Source organism: Heterodontus francisci, chromosome 1 (genome assembly GCF_036365525.1).
Source record: "Heterodontus francisci isolate sHetFra1 chromosome 1, sHetFra1.hap1, whole genome shotgun sequence".
NCBI classification, from domain to species: Eukaryota; Metazoa; Chordata; class Chondrichthyes; order Heterodontiformes; family Heterodontidae; genus Heterodontus; species Heterodontus francisci.
Window position 1 is genome coordinate 6,040,836 of NC_090371.1, and position 12,663 is coordinate 6,053,498.

The 12,663-nt window shown below is 61.2% G+C and overlaps 1 protein-coding gene across 5 annotated transcripts in view; it reads right to left on the reverse strand.

The window, feature by feature from the left end:
* Positions 1-12,663, reverse strand: part of LOC137367113 (disintegrin and metalloproteinase domain-containing protein 12-like) — a 544,479-nt gene that overhangs the window by 165,994 nt on the left and 365,822 nt on the right. The window lies entirely within an intron of this gene.

Below are 12,663 nucleotides of genomic sequence, written 5' to 3' on the forward strand. Positions count from 1 at the left end.
CTGCTCCGGCCCTCGATATTACTCACCACCCTACTCCGGCCCTCGATATCACTGACCGGCCTGCTCCGGCCCCTCGATATCAGTGACCGCCCTGCACCGGCCCCTCAATATACACGACCGCTCTGCTCCGGCCCCTCGATATCACTGACCGCCCTGCTCCGGCCCTCGATATTACTCACCACCCTACTCCGGCCCTCGATATCACTGACCGGCCTGCTCCGGCCCCTCGATATCACTGACCGCCCTGCACCGGCCCCTCAATATACACGACCGCTCTGCTCCGGCCCCTCGATATTACTCACCACCCTGCTCCAGCCCCTCGATATCCCTGACCACCCTACTCCAGCCCCTCAATATCACTGACCGCTCTGCTCCAGCCCTCGATAGCACTGACCACTCTGCTCCGGCCCTCGATATCACTGACCGCCCTGCTCCAGCCCCTCAATATACACGACCGCTCTGCTTCGGCCCCTCGATATCACTGACCGCTCTGCTCCGGCCCCTCGATATCATTCACCGCCCTGCTCCGGCCCCTCGATATCACTGACCGCTCTGCTCCGGCCCCTCGATATCATTCACCGCTCTGCTCCAGCCCCTCGATATCCCTGACCACTCTGCTCCGACCCCTCGATATCACTGACCGCCCTGCTCCGGCCCCTCGATATCACTGACCGCTCTGCTCCGGCCCCTCGATATCATTCACCGCTCTGCTCCAGCCCCTCGATATCCCTGACCACTCTGCTCCAGCCCCTCGATATCACTGACCGCTCTGCTCTGGCCCTCGATATCACTGACCGCTCTGCTCCGGCCCCTCGATATCACTGACCGCTCTGCTCCAGCCCCTCAATATCACTGACCGCTCTGCTCCGGACCTCGATATCACTGACCGCTCTGCTCCAGCCCCTCAATATCACTGACCGCTCTGCTCCGGCCCTCGATATCACTGACCGCTCTGCTCCAGCCCCTCAATATCACTGACCGCTCTGCTCCGGCCCCTCGATATCACTGACCGCTCTGCTCTGGCCCCTCAATATCACTGACTGCTCTGCTCCGGCCCCTCGATATCACTGACCGCTCTACTCCGGCCCTCGATATCACTCACCGCCCTGCTCCAGCCCCTCAATATCACTGACCGCTCTGCTCCGGCCCTCGATATCACTCACCGCCCTGCTCCAGCCCCTCGATATCACTGACCACTCTGCTCCGGCCCCTCGATATCACTGACCGGCCTGCTCCGGCCCTCGATATCACTGACCGGCCTGCTCCAGCCCCTCGATATCACTGACTGCCCTGCTCCAGCCCCTCGATATCACTGACCACTCTTCTCCGGCCCCTCGATATCACTGACCACTCTGCTCCGGCCCCTCGATATCACTGACTGGCCTGCTCCAGCCCCTCAATATACACGACCGCTCTACTCCGGCCCTCGATATCACTGACCGCCCTGCTCCGGCCCCTCAATATACACGACCGCTCTGCTCCGACCCTCGATATCACTGACCGGCCTGCTCCGGCCCCTCGATATCACTGACCGCCCTGCTCCGGCCCCTCGATATTACTCACCACCATGCTCCAGCCCCTCGATATCCCTGACCACCCTGCTCCAGCCCCTCAATATCACTGACCGCTCTGCTCCGGCCCTCGATATCACTGACCGCCCTGCTCCAGCCACTCGATATCACTGACCGGCCTGCTCCAGCACCTCAATATACATGACCGCTCTGCTCCGGCCCCTCGATATCACTGACCGGCCTGCTCCGGCCCTCGATATCACTGACCACTCAGCTCCGGCCCCTCGATATCATTGACCGTCCTGCTCCAGCCCCTCAATATACACGACCGCTCTGCTCCAGCCCTTCGATATCACTGACTGGCCTGCTCCGGCCCTCGATATCACTGACCGGCCTGCTCCGGCCCCTTGATATCACTGACCACTCTGCTCCGGCCCTCGATATCATTAACCGCCCTGCTCCAGCCCCTCAATATACACGAGCGCCCTGCTCCGGCCCTCGATATCACTGACCGCTCTGCTCCGGCCCTCGATATCACTGACCAGCCTGCTCCGGCCCCTCGATATCACTGACCACTCTGCTCCGGCCCCTCGATATCATTAACCGCCCTGCTCCAGCCCCTCAATATACACGACCGCCCTGCTCCGGCCCTCGATATCACTGACCGCTCTGCTCCGGCCCTCGATATCACTGACCAGCCTGCTCCGGCCCCTCGATATCACTGACCGCTCTGCTCCGGCCCTCAATATCACTGACCACTCTGCTCCGGCCCCTCGATACCATTAACCGCCCTGCTTAAGCCGCTCAATATACACGACCGCTCTGCTCCGGCCCTCGATATCACTGACCGCTCTGCTCCGGCCCTCGATATCACTGACCACTCTGCTCCTGCCCCTCGATATCACTGGCCGCTCTGCTCCGGCCCCTCTATATCATTAACCGCCCTGCTCCAGCCCCTCAATATACACGACCGCCCTGCTCCGGCCCTCTATATCACTGACCGCTCTGCTCCAACCCCTCAATATACACGACCGCTCTGCTCCGGCCCTCGATATCACTGACCGCTCTGCTCCGGCCCTCGATATCACTGACCACTCTGCTCCGGCCCCTCGATATCATTAACTGCCCTGCTCCAGCCCCTCAATATACACGACCACCCTGCTCCGGCCCTCGATATCACTGACCAGCCTGCTACGGCCCCTCGATATCACTGACCGCTCTGCTCCGGCCCTCGATATCGCTGACCACTCTGCTCCAGCCCCTCGATATCATTAACCGCCCTGCTCCAGCCACTCAATATACACGACCGCCCTGCTCCGGCCCTCGATATCACTGACCGCTCTGCTCCGGCCCTCGATATCGCTGACCGGCCTGCTCCAGCCCCTCAATATACACGACCGCTCTGCTCCGGCCCTCGATATCACTGACCGCCCTGCTCCGGCCCCTCAATATACACGACCGCTCTGCTCCGGCCCCTCGATATCACTGACCGCCCTGCTCCGGCCCTCGATATTACTCACCACCATGCTCCAGCCCCTCGATATCCCTGACCGCTCTGCTCCAGCCCCTCAATATCACTGACCGCCCTGCTCCAGCCACTCGATATCACTGACCGGCCTGCTCCAGCACCTCAATATACATGACCGCTCTGCTCCGGCCCTCGATATCACTGACCGGCCTGCTCCGGCCCTCGATATCACTGACCACTCTGCTCCGGCCCCTCGATATCACTGACCGGCCTGCTCCGGCCCTCGATATCACTGACCACTCAGCTCCGGCCCCTCGATATCATTGACCGTCCTGCTCCAGCCCCTCAATATACACGACCACTCTGCTCCAGCCCTTCGATATCACTGACTGGCCTGCTCCGGCCCTCGATATCACTGACCGGCCTGCTCCGGCCCCTTGATATCACTGACCACTCTGCTCCGGCCCTCGATATCATTAACCGCCCTGCTCCAGCCCCTCAATATACACGACCGCCCTGCTCCGGCCCTCGATATCACTGACCAGCCTGCTCCGGCCCCTCGATATCACTGACCGCCCTGCTCCGGCCCTCGATATCACTGACCAGCCTGCTCCGGCCCCTCGATATCACTGACCACTCTGCTCCGGCCCCTCGATATCATTAACCGCCCTGCTCCAGCCCCTCAATATACACGACCGCCCTGCTCCGGCCCTCGATATCACTGACCGCTCTGCTCCGGCCCTCGATATCACTGACCAGCCTGCTCCGGCCCCTCGATATCACTGACCGCTCTGCTCCGGCCCTCGATATCACTGACCACTCTGCTCCGGCCCCTCGATATCATTAACCGCCCTGCTCAAGTCCCTCAATATACACGACCGCTCTGCTCCGGCCCTCTATATCACTGACCGCTCTGCTCCGGCCCTCGATATCACTGACCACTCTGCTCCTGCCCCTCGATATCACTGACCGCTCTGCTCTGGCCCCTCGATATCATTAACCGCCCTGCTCCAGCCCCTCAATATACACGACCGCCCTGCTCCGGCCCTCGATATCACTGACCGCTCTGCTCCAACCCCTCAATATACACGACCGCTCTGCTCCGGCCCTCGATATCACTGACCGCTCTGCTCCGGCCCTCGATATCACTGACCACTCTGCTCCGGCCCCTCGATATCATTAACTGCCCTGCTCCAGCCCCTCAATATACACGACCGCCCTGCTCCGGCCCTCGATATCACTGACCAGCCTGCTACGGCCCCTCGATATCACTGACCGCTCTGCTCCGGCCCTCGATATCGCTGACCGCTCTGCTCCGGCCCCTCGATATCATTAACCGCCCTGCTCCAGCCACTCAATATACACGACCGCCCTGCTCCGGCCCTCGATATCACTGACCGCTCTGCTCCGGCCCTCGATATCGCTGACCACTCTGCTCCGGCCCCTCGATATCATTCACCGCCCTGCTCCAGCCCCTCAATATCACTGACCGCTCTGCTCCGGCCCTCGATATCACTCACCGCCCTGCTCAAGCCCCTCGATATCCCTGACCACTCTGCTCCGGCCCCTCGATATCACTGACAACTCTGCTCCGGCCCCTCGATATCAGTGACCGCCCTGCTCTAGCCCCTCAATATACACGACCGCTCTGCTCCGGCCCTCGATATTACTGACCGGCCTGCTCCGGCCCCTCGATATCACTGACCGCCCTGCTCCGGCCCCTCAATATACACGTCCGCTCTGCTCCGGCCCCTCGATATCACTGACCGCCCTGCGCCGGCCCTCGATATTACTCACCACCCTGCTCCAGCCCCTCGATATCCCTGACCACCCTGCTCCAGCCCCTCAATATCACTGACCGCTCTGCTCCGGCCCTCGATATCACTGACCATTCTGTTCCGGCCCTCGATATAACTGACCGCCCTTCTCCAGCCCCTCAATATACACGACCGCTCTGCTCCAGCCCCTCGATATCCCTGACCACTCTGCTCCGGCCCCTCGATATCACTGACCATTCTGCTCCGGCCCTCGATATCACTCACCACTCTGCTCCGGCCCCTCGATATCACTGACCACTCTGCTCCAGCCCCTCGATATCACTCACCACTCTGCTCCGGCCCCTCGATATCACTGACCGCTCTGCTCCAGCCCCTCAATATCACTGACCGCTCTGCTCCGGACCTCGATATCACTGACCGCTCTGCTCCAGCCCCTCAATATCACTGACCGCTCTGCTCCGGCCCTCGATATCACTGACCGCTCTGCTCCAGCCCCTCAATATCACTGACCGCTCTGCTCCGGCCCCTCGATATCACTGACCGCTCTGCTCTGGCCCCTCAATATCACTGACTGCTCTGCTCCGGCCCTCGATATCACTGACCGCTCTGCTCCAGCCCCTCAATATCACTGACCGCTCTGCTCCAGCCCCTCGATATCATTCACCGCCCTGCTCCAGCCCCTCAATATCACTGACCGCTCTGCTCCGGCCCTCGATATCACTCACCGCCCTGCTCCGGCCCCTCGATATCACTGACCGGCCTGCTCCGGCCCTCGATATCACTGACCGGCCTGCTCCAGCCCCTCGATATCACTGACTGCCCTGCTCCAGCCCCTCGATATCACTGACCACTCTTCTCCGGCCCCTCAATATCACTGACCACTCTGCTCTGGCCCCTCGATATCACTGACCGCCCTGCTCCAGCCCCTCAATATACACGACTGCTCTGCTCCGGCCCTCGATATCACTGACCGGCCTGCTCCGGCCCCTCGATATCACTGACCGCCCTGCTCCGGCCCCTCAATATACACGACCGCTCAGCTCCGACCCTCGATATCACTGACCGGCCTGCCACGGCCCCTCGATATCACTGACCACTCTGCTCCGGCCCTCGATATCATTAACCGCCCTGCTCCAGCCCCTCAATATACACGACCGCCCTGCTCCGGCCCTCAATATCACTGACCAGCCTGCTCCGGCCCCTCGATATCACTGACCGCCCTGCTCCGGCCCTCGATATCACTGACCAGCCTGCTCCGGCCCCTCGATATCACTGACCACTCTGCTCCGGCCCCTCGATATCATTAACCGCCCTGCTCCAGCCCCTCAATATACACGACCGCCCTGCTCCGGCCCTCGATATCACTGACCGCTCTGCTCCGGCCCTCGATATCACTGACCAGCCTGCTCCGGCCCCTCGATATCACTGACCGCTCTGCTCCGGCCCTCGATATCACTGACCACTCTGCTCCGGCCGCTCGATATCATTAACCGCCCTGCTCAAGCCCCTCAATATACACGACCGCTCTGCTCCGGCCCTCTATATCACTGACCGCTCTGCTCCGGCCCTCGATATCACTGACCACTCTGCTCCTGCCCCTCGATATCACTGACCGCTCTGCTCTGGCCCCTCGATATCATTAACCGCCCTGCTCCAGCCCCTCAATATACACGACCGCCCTGCTCCGGCCCTCGATATCACTAACCGCTCTGCTCCAACCCCTCAATATACACGACCGCTCTGCTCCGGCCCTCGATATCACTGACCGCTCTGCTCCGGCCCTCGATATCACTGACCACTCTGCTCCGGCCCCTCGATATCATTAACTGCCCTGCTCCAGCCCCTCAATATACACGACCGCCCTGCTCCGGCCCTCGATATCACTGACCAGCCTGCTACGGCCCCTCGATATCACTGACCGCTCTGCTCCGGCCCTCGATATCGCTGACCACTCTGCTCCGGCCCCTCGATATCATTAACCGCCCTGCTCCAGCCACTCAATATACACGACCGCCCTGCTCCGGCCCTCGATATCACTGACCGCTCTGCTCCGGCCCTCGATATCGCTGACCACTCTGCTCCGGCCCCTCGATATCATTAACCGCCCTGCTCCAGCCACTCAATATACACGACCGCCCTGCTCCGGCCCTCGATATCGCTGACCACTCTGCTCCGGCCCTCGATATCACTGACCGGCCTGCGCCAGCCCCTCGATATCACTGACCGCTCTGCTCCGGCCCCTCGATATCATTGACCACTCTGCTCCGGCCCCTCGATATCATTATCCGCCCTGCTCCAGCCCCTCAATATACACGACCGCTCTGCTCCGGCCCTCGATATCACTGACCACTCTGCTCCGGCCCCTCGATATCACTGACTGCTCTGCTCCGGCCCTCGATATCACTGACCACTCTGCTCCGGCCCCTCGATATCACTGACTGCTCTGCTCCGGCCCCTCGATATCACTGACCGCTCTGCTCCGGCCCCTCGATATCACTGACTGCTCTGCTCCGGCCCTCGATATCACTGACCGCTCTGCTCCAGCCCCTCGATATCACTGACCGCTCTGCTCCAGCCCCTCGAAATCACTGACCGCTCTGCGCCAGCCCCTCGATATCACTGACTGCTCTGCTCCGGCCCTCGATATCACTGACCGCTCTGCTCCAGCCCCTCGATATCACTGACCGCTCTGCTCCGGCCCCTCAATATCACAGACTGCTCTGCTCCGGCCCTCGATATCACTGACCGCTCTGCTCCGGCCCCTCAATATCACTGTCTGCTCTGCTCCGGCCCTCGATATCACTGACCGCTCTGCTCCAGCCCCTCAATATCACTGACCGCTCTGCTCCAGCCCCTCGATATCACTCACCGCCCTGCTCCGGCCCTCGATATCACTGACCGCTCTGCTCCAGCCCCTCAATATCACTGACCGCTCTGCTCCAGCCCCTCGATATCATTCACCGCCCTGCTCCAGCCCCTCAATATCACTGACCGCTCTGCTCCGGCCCTCGATATCACTCACCGCCCGGCTCCAGCCCCTCGATATCCCTGACCACTCTGCTCCGGCCCCTCGATATCACTGACAACTCTGCTCCGGCCCCTCGATATCACTGACCGCCCTGCTCTAGCCCCTCAATATACACGACCGCTCTGCTCCGGCCCTCGATATTACTGACCGGCCTGCTCCGGCCCCTCGATATCACTGACCGCCCTGCTCCGGCCCCTCAATATACACGTCCGCTCTGCTCCGGCCCCTCGATATCACTGACCGCCCTGCGCCGGCCCTCGATATTACTCACCACCCTGCTTCAGCCCCTCGATATCCCTGACCACCCTGCTCCAGCCCCTCAATATCACTGACCGCTCTGCTCCGGCCCTCGATATCACTGACCATTCTGTTCCGGCCCTCGATATAACTGACCGCCCTTCTCCAGCCCCTCAATATACACGACCGCTCTGCTCCAGCCCCTCGATATCCCTGACCACTCTGCTCCGGCCCCTCGATATCACTGACCATTCTGCTCCGGCCCTCGATATCACTCACCACTCTGCTCCGGCCCCTCGATATCACTGACCACTCTGCTCCAGCCCCTCGATATCACTCACCACTCTGCTCCGGCCCCTCGATATCACTGACCGCTCTGCTCCAGCCCCTCAATATCACTGACCGCTCTGCTCCGGACCTCGATATCACTGACCGCTCTGCTCCAGCCCCTCAATATCACTGACCGCTCTGCTCCGGCCCTCGATATCACTGACCGCTCTGCTCCAGCCCCTCAATATCACTGACCGCTCTGCTCCGGCCCCTCGATATCACTGACCGCTCTGCTCTGGCCCCTCAATATCACTGACTGCTCTGCTCCGGCCCTCGATATCACTGACCGCTCTGCTCCAGCCCCTCAATATCACTGACCGCTCTGCTCCGGCCCCTCGATATCATTCACCGCCCTGCTCCAGCCCCTCAATATCACTGACCGCTCTGCTCCGGCCCTCGATATCACTCACCGCCCTGCTCCGGCCCCTCGATATCACTGACCGGCCTGCTCCGGCCCTCGATATCACTGACCGGCCTGCTCCAGCCCCTCGATATCACTGACTGCCCTGCTCCAGCCCCTCGATATCACTGACCACTCTTCTCCGGCCCCTCAATATCACTGACCACTCTGCTCTGGCCCCTCGATATCACTGACCGCCCTGCTCCAGCCCCTCAATATACACGACTGCTCTGCTCCGGCCCTCGATATCACTGACCGGCCTGCTCCGGCCCCTCGATATCACTGACCGCCCTGCTCCGGCCCCTCAATATACACGACCGCTCAGCTCCGACCCTCGATATCACTGACCGGCCTGCCACGGCCCCTCGATATCACTGACCGCCCTGCTCCGGCCCCTCAATATACACGACCGCTCTGCTCCGGCCCCTCGATATCACTGACCGCCCTGCTCCGGCCCTCGATATTACTCACCACCCAGCTCCAGCCCCTCGATATCCCTGACCACCCTGCTCCAGCCCCTCAATATCACTGACCGCTCTGCTCCGGCCCTCGATATCACTGACCGCTCTGCTCCAGCCACTCGATATCAATGACCGCCCTGCTCCAGCCCCTCAATATACATGACCGCTCTGCTCCGGCCCTCGATATCACTGACCGGCCTGCTCCGGCCCTCGATATCACTGACCACTCTGCTCCGGCCCCTCGATATCACTGACCGGCCTGCTCTGGCCCTCGATATCACTGACCACTCTGCTCCGGCCCCTCGATATCATTGACCGTCCTGCTCCAGCCACTCAATATACACGACCGCTCTGCTCCAGCCCTTCGATATCACTGACCGGCCTGCTCCGGCCCTCGATATCACTGACCAGCCTGCTCCGGCCCCTCGATATCACTGACCACTCTGCTCCGGCCCCTTGATATCATTAACCTCCCTGCTCCAGCCCCTCAATATACACGACCGCCCTGCTCCGGCCCTCGATATCACTGACCGCTGTGCTCCGGCCCTCGATATCACTGACCACTCTGCTGCTGCCCCTCGATATCACTGACCGCTCTGCTCCGGCACTCGATATCACTGACTAGCCTGCTGCGGCCCCTCGATATCACTGACCGCTCTGCTCCGGCCCTCGATATCACTGACTGCTCTGCTCCGGCCCTCGATATCACTGACCAGCCTGCTCCGGCCCCTCGATATCACTGACCTCTCTGCTCCGGCCCTCGATATCACTGACCACTCTGCTCCGGCCCCTCGATATCATTAACCGCCCTGCTCCAGCCCCTCAATATACACGACCGCTCTGCTCCGGCCCTCGATATCACTGACCGCTCTGCTCCGGCCCTCGATATCACTGACCACTCTGCTCCTGCCTCTCGATATCACTGACCGCTCTGCTCCGGCCCCTCGATATCATTAACCGCCCTGCTCCAGCCCCTCAATATACACGACCGCCCTGCTCCGGCCCTCGATATCACTGACCAGCCTGCTCCGGCCCCTCGATATCACTGACCGCTCTGCTCCGGCCCTCGATATCGCTGACCACTCTGCTCCGGCCCCTCGATATCATTAACCGCCCTGCTCCAGCCACTCAATATACACGACCACTCTGCTCCGGCCCCTCGATATCACTGACTGCTCTGCTCCGGCCCCTCGATATCACTGACCGCTCTGCTCCGGCCCCTCGATATCACTGACCGCTCTGCTCCAGCCCCTCGATATCACTGACCGCTCTGCGCCAGCCCCTCGATATCACTGACCACTCTGCTCCGGCCCCTCGATATCACTGACCGCTCTGCTCCAGCCCCTCGATATCCCTGACCACTCTGCTCTGGCCTCGATATCACTGACCGCTCTGCTCCAGCCCCTCGATATCACTGACCGCTCTGCTCCAGCCCCTCAATATCACTGACCGCTCTGCTCCGGCCCCTCGATATCCCTGACCACTCTGCTCCGGCCCTCGATATCACTGACCGCTCTGCTCCAGCCCCTCAATATCACTGACCGCTCTGCTCCGGCACTCGATATCACTGACCGCTCTGCTCCAGCCCCTCAATATCACTGACCGCTCTGCTCCGGCACTCGATATCACTGACCGCTCTGCTCCGGCCCCTCGATATCACTCACCACTCTGCTCCGGACCTCGATATCACTGACCGCTCTGCTCCAGCCCCTCAATATCACTGACCGCTCTGCTCCGGCACTCGATATCACTGACCGCTCTGCTCCAGCCCCTCAATATCACTGACTGCTCTGCTCCGGCCCTTGATATCACTGACCGCTCTACTCCGGCCCCTCAATATCACTGACTGCTCTGCTCCGGCCCTCGATATCACTGACCGCTCTGCTCCGGCCCCTCGATATCACTGACCACTCTGCTCTGGCCCCTCAATATCACAGACTGCTCTGCTCCGGCCCTCGATATCACTGACCGCTCTGCTCCGGCCCCTCAATATCACTGTCTGCTCTGCTCCGACCCTCGATATCACTGACCGCTCTGCTCCAGCCCCTCAATATCACTGACCGCTCTGCTCCAGCCCCTCGATATCATTCACCGCCCTGCTCCAGCCCCTCAATATCACTGACCGCTCTGCTCCGGCCCTCGATATCACTGACCGCTCTGCTCCGGCCCTCGATATCACTGACCGCCCTGCTCCGGCCCTCGATATCACTGACCGCTCTGCTCCAGCCCCTTAATATCACTGACCGCTCTGCTCCAGCCCCTCGATATCATTCACCGCCCTGCTCCAGCCCCTCAATATCACTGACCGCTCTGCTCCGGCCCCTCGATATCACTGACCGCCCTGCTCCGGCCCTCGATATCACTGACCGCTCTGCTCCAGCCCCTCAATATCACTGACCGCTCTGCTCCGACCCTCGATATCACTGACCGCTCTGCTCTAGCCCCTCAATATCACTGACCACCCTGCTCCAGCCCCTCAATATCATTGACCACTCTGCTCCGGCCACTCGATATCACTGACCGGCCTGCTCCAGCCCCTCGATATCACTGACTGCCCTGCTCCAGCCCCTCGATATCACTGACCACTCTTCTCCGGCCCCTCGATATCACTGACCACTCTGCTCCGGCCCCTCGATATCACTGACTGCCCTGCTCCAGCCCCTCAATATACACGACTGCTCTACTCCGGCCCTCGATATCACTGACCGGCCTGCTCCGGCCCCTCTATATCACTGACCGCCCTGCTCCAGCACCTCAATATACACGACCGCTCTGCTCCGACCCTCGATATCACTGACCGGCCTGCTCCGGCCCCTCCATATCACTGACCGCCCTGCTCCGGCCCCTCAATATACACGACCGCTCTGCTCCAGCCCCTCAATATCACTGACCGCTCTGCTCCGGCCCTCGATATCACTGACCGCTCTGCTCCAGCCACTCAATATCACTGACCGCCCTGCTCCAGCCCCTCAATATACATGACCGCTCTGCTCCGGCCCTCGATATCACTGACCGGCCTGCTCCGGCCCTCGATATCACTGACCACTCTGCTCCGGCCCCTCGATATCACTGACCGGCCTGCTCCGGCCCTCGATATCACTGACCACTCTGCTCCGGCCCCTCGATATCATTGACCGCCCTGCTCCAGCCCCTCAATATACACGACCGCTCTGCTCCAGCCCTTCGATATCACTGACCGGCCTGCTCCGGCCCTCGATATCACTGACCGGCCTGCTCCGGCCCCTCGATATCACTGACCACTCTGCTCTGGCCCTCGATATCATTGACCACTCTGCTCCGGCCCCTCGATATCATTAACCGCCCTGCTCCAGCCCCGCAATATACACGACCGCTCTTCTCCGGCCCTCGATATCACTGACCGGCCTGCTCCGGCCCCTCGATATCACTGACCACTCTGCTCCGGCCCTCGATATCACTGACCGCTCTGCT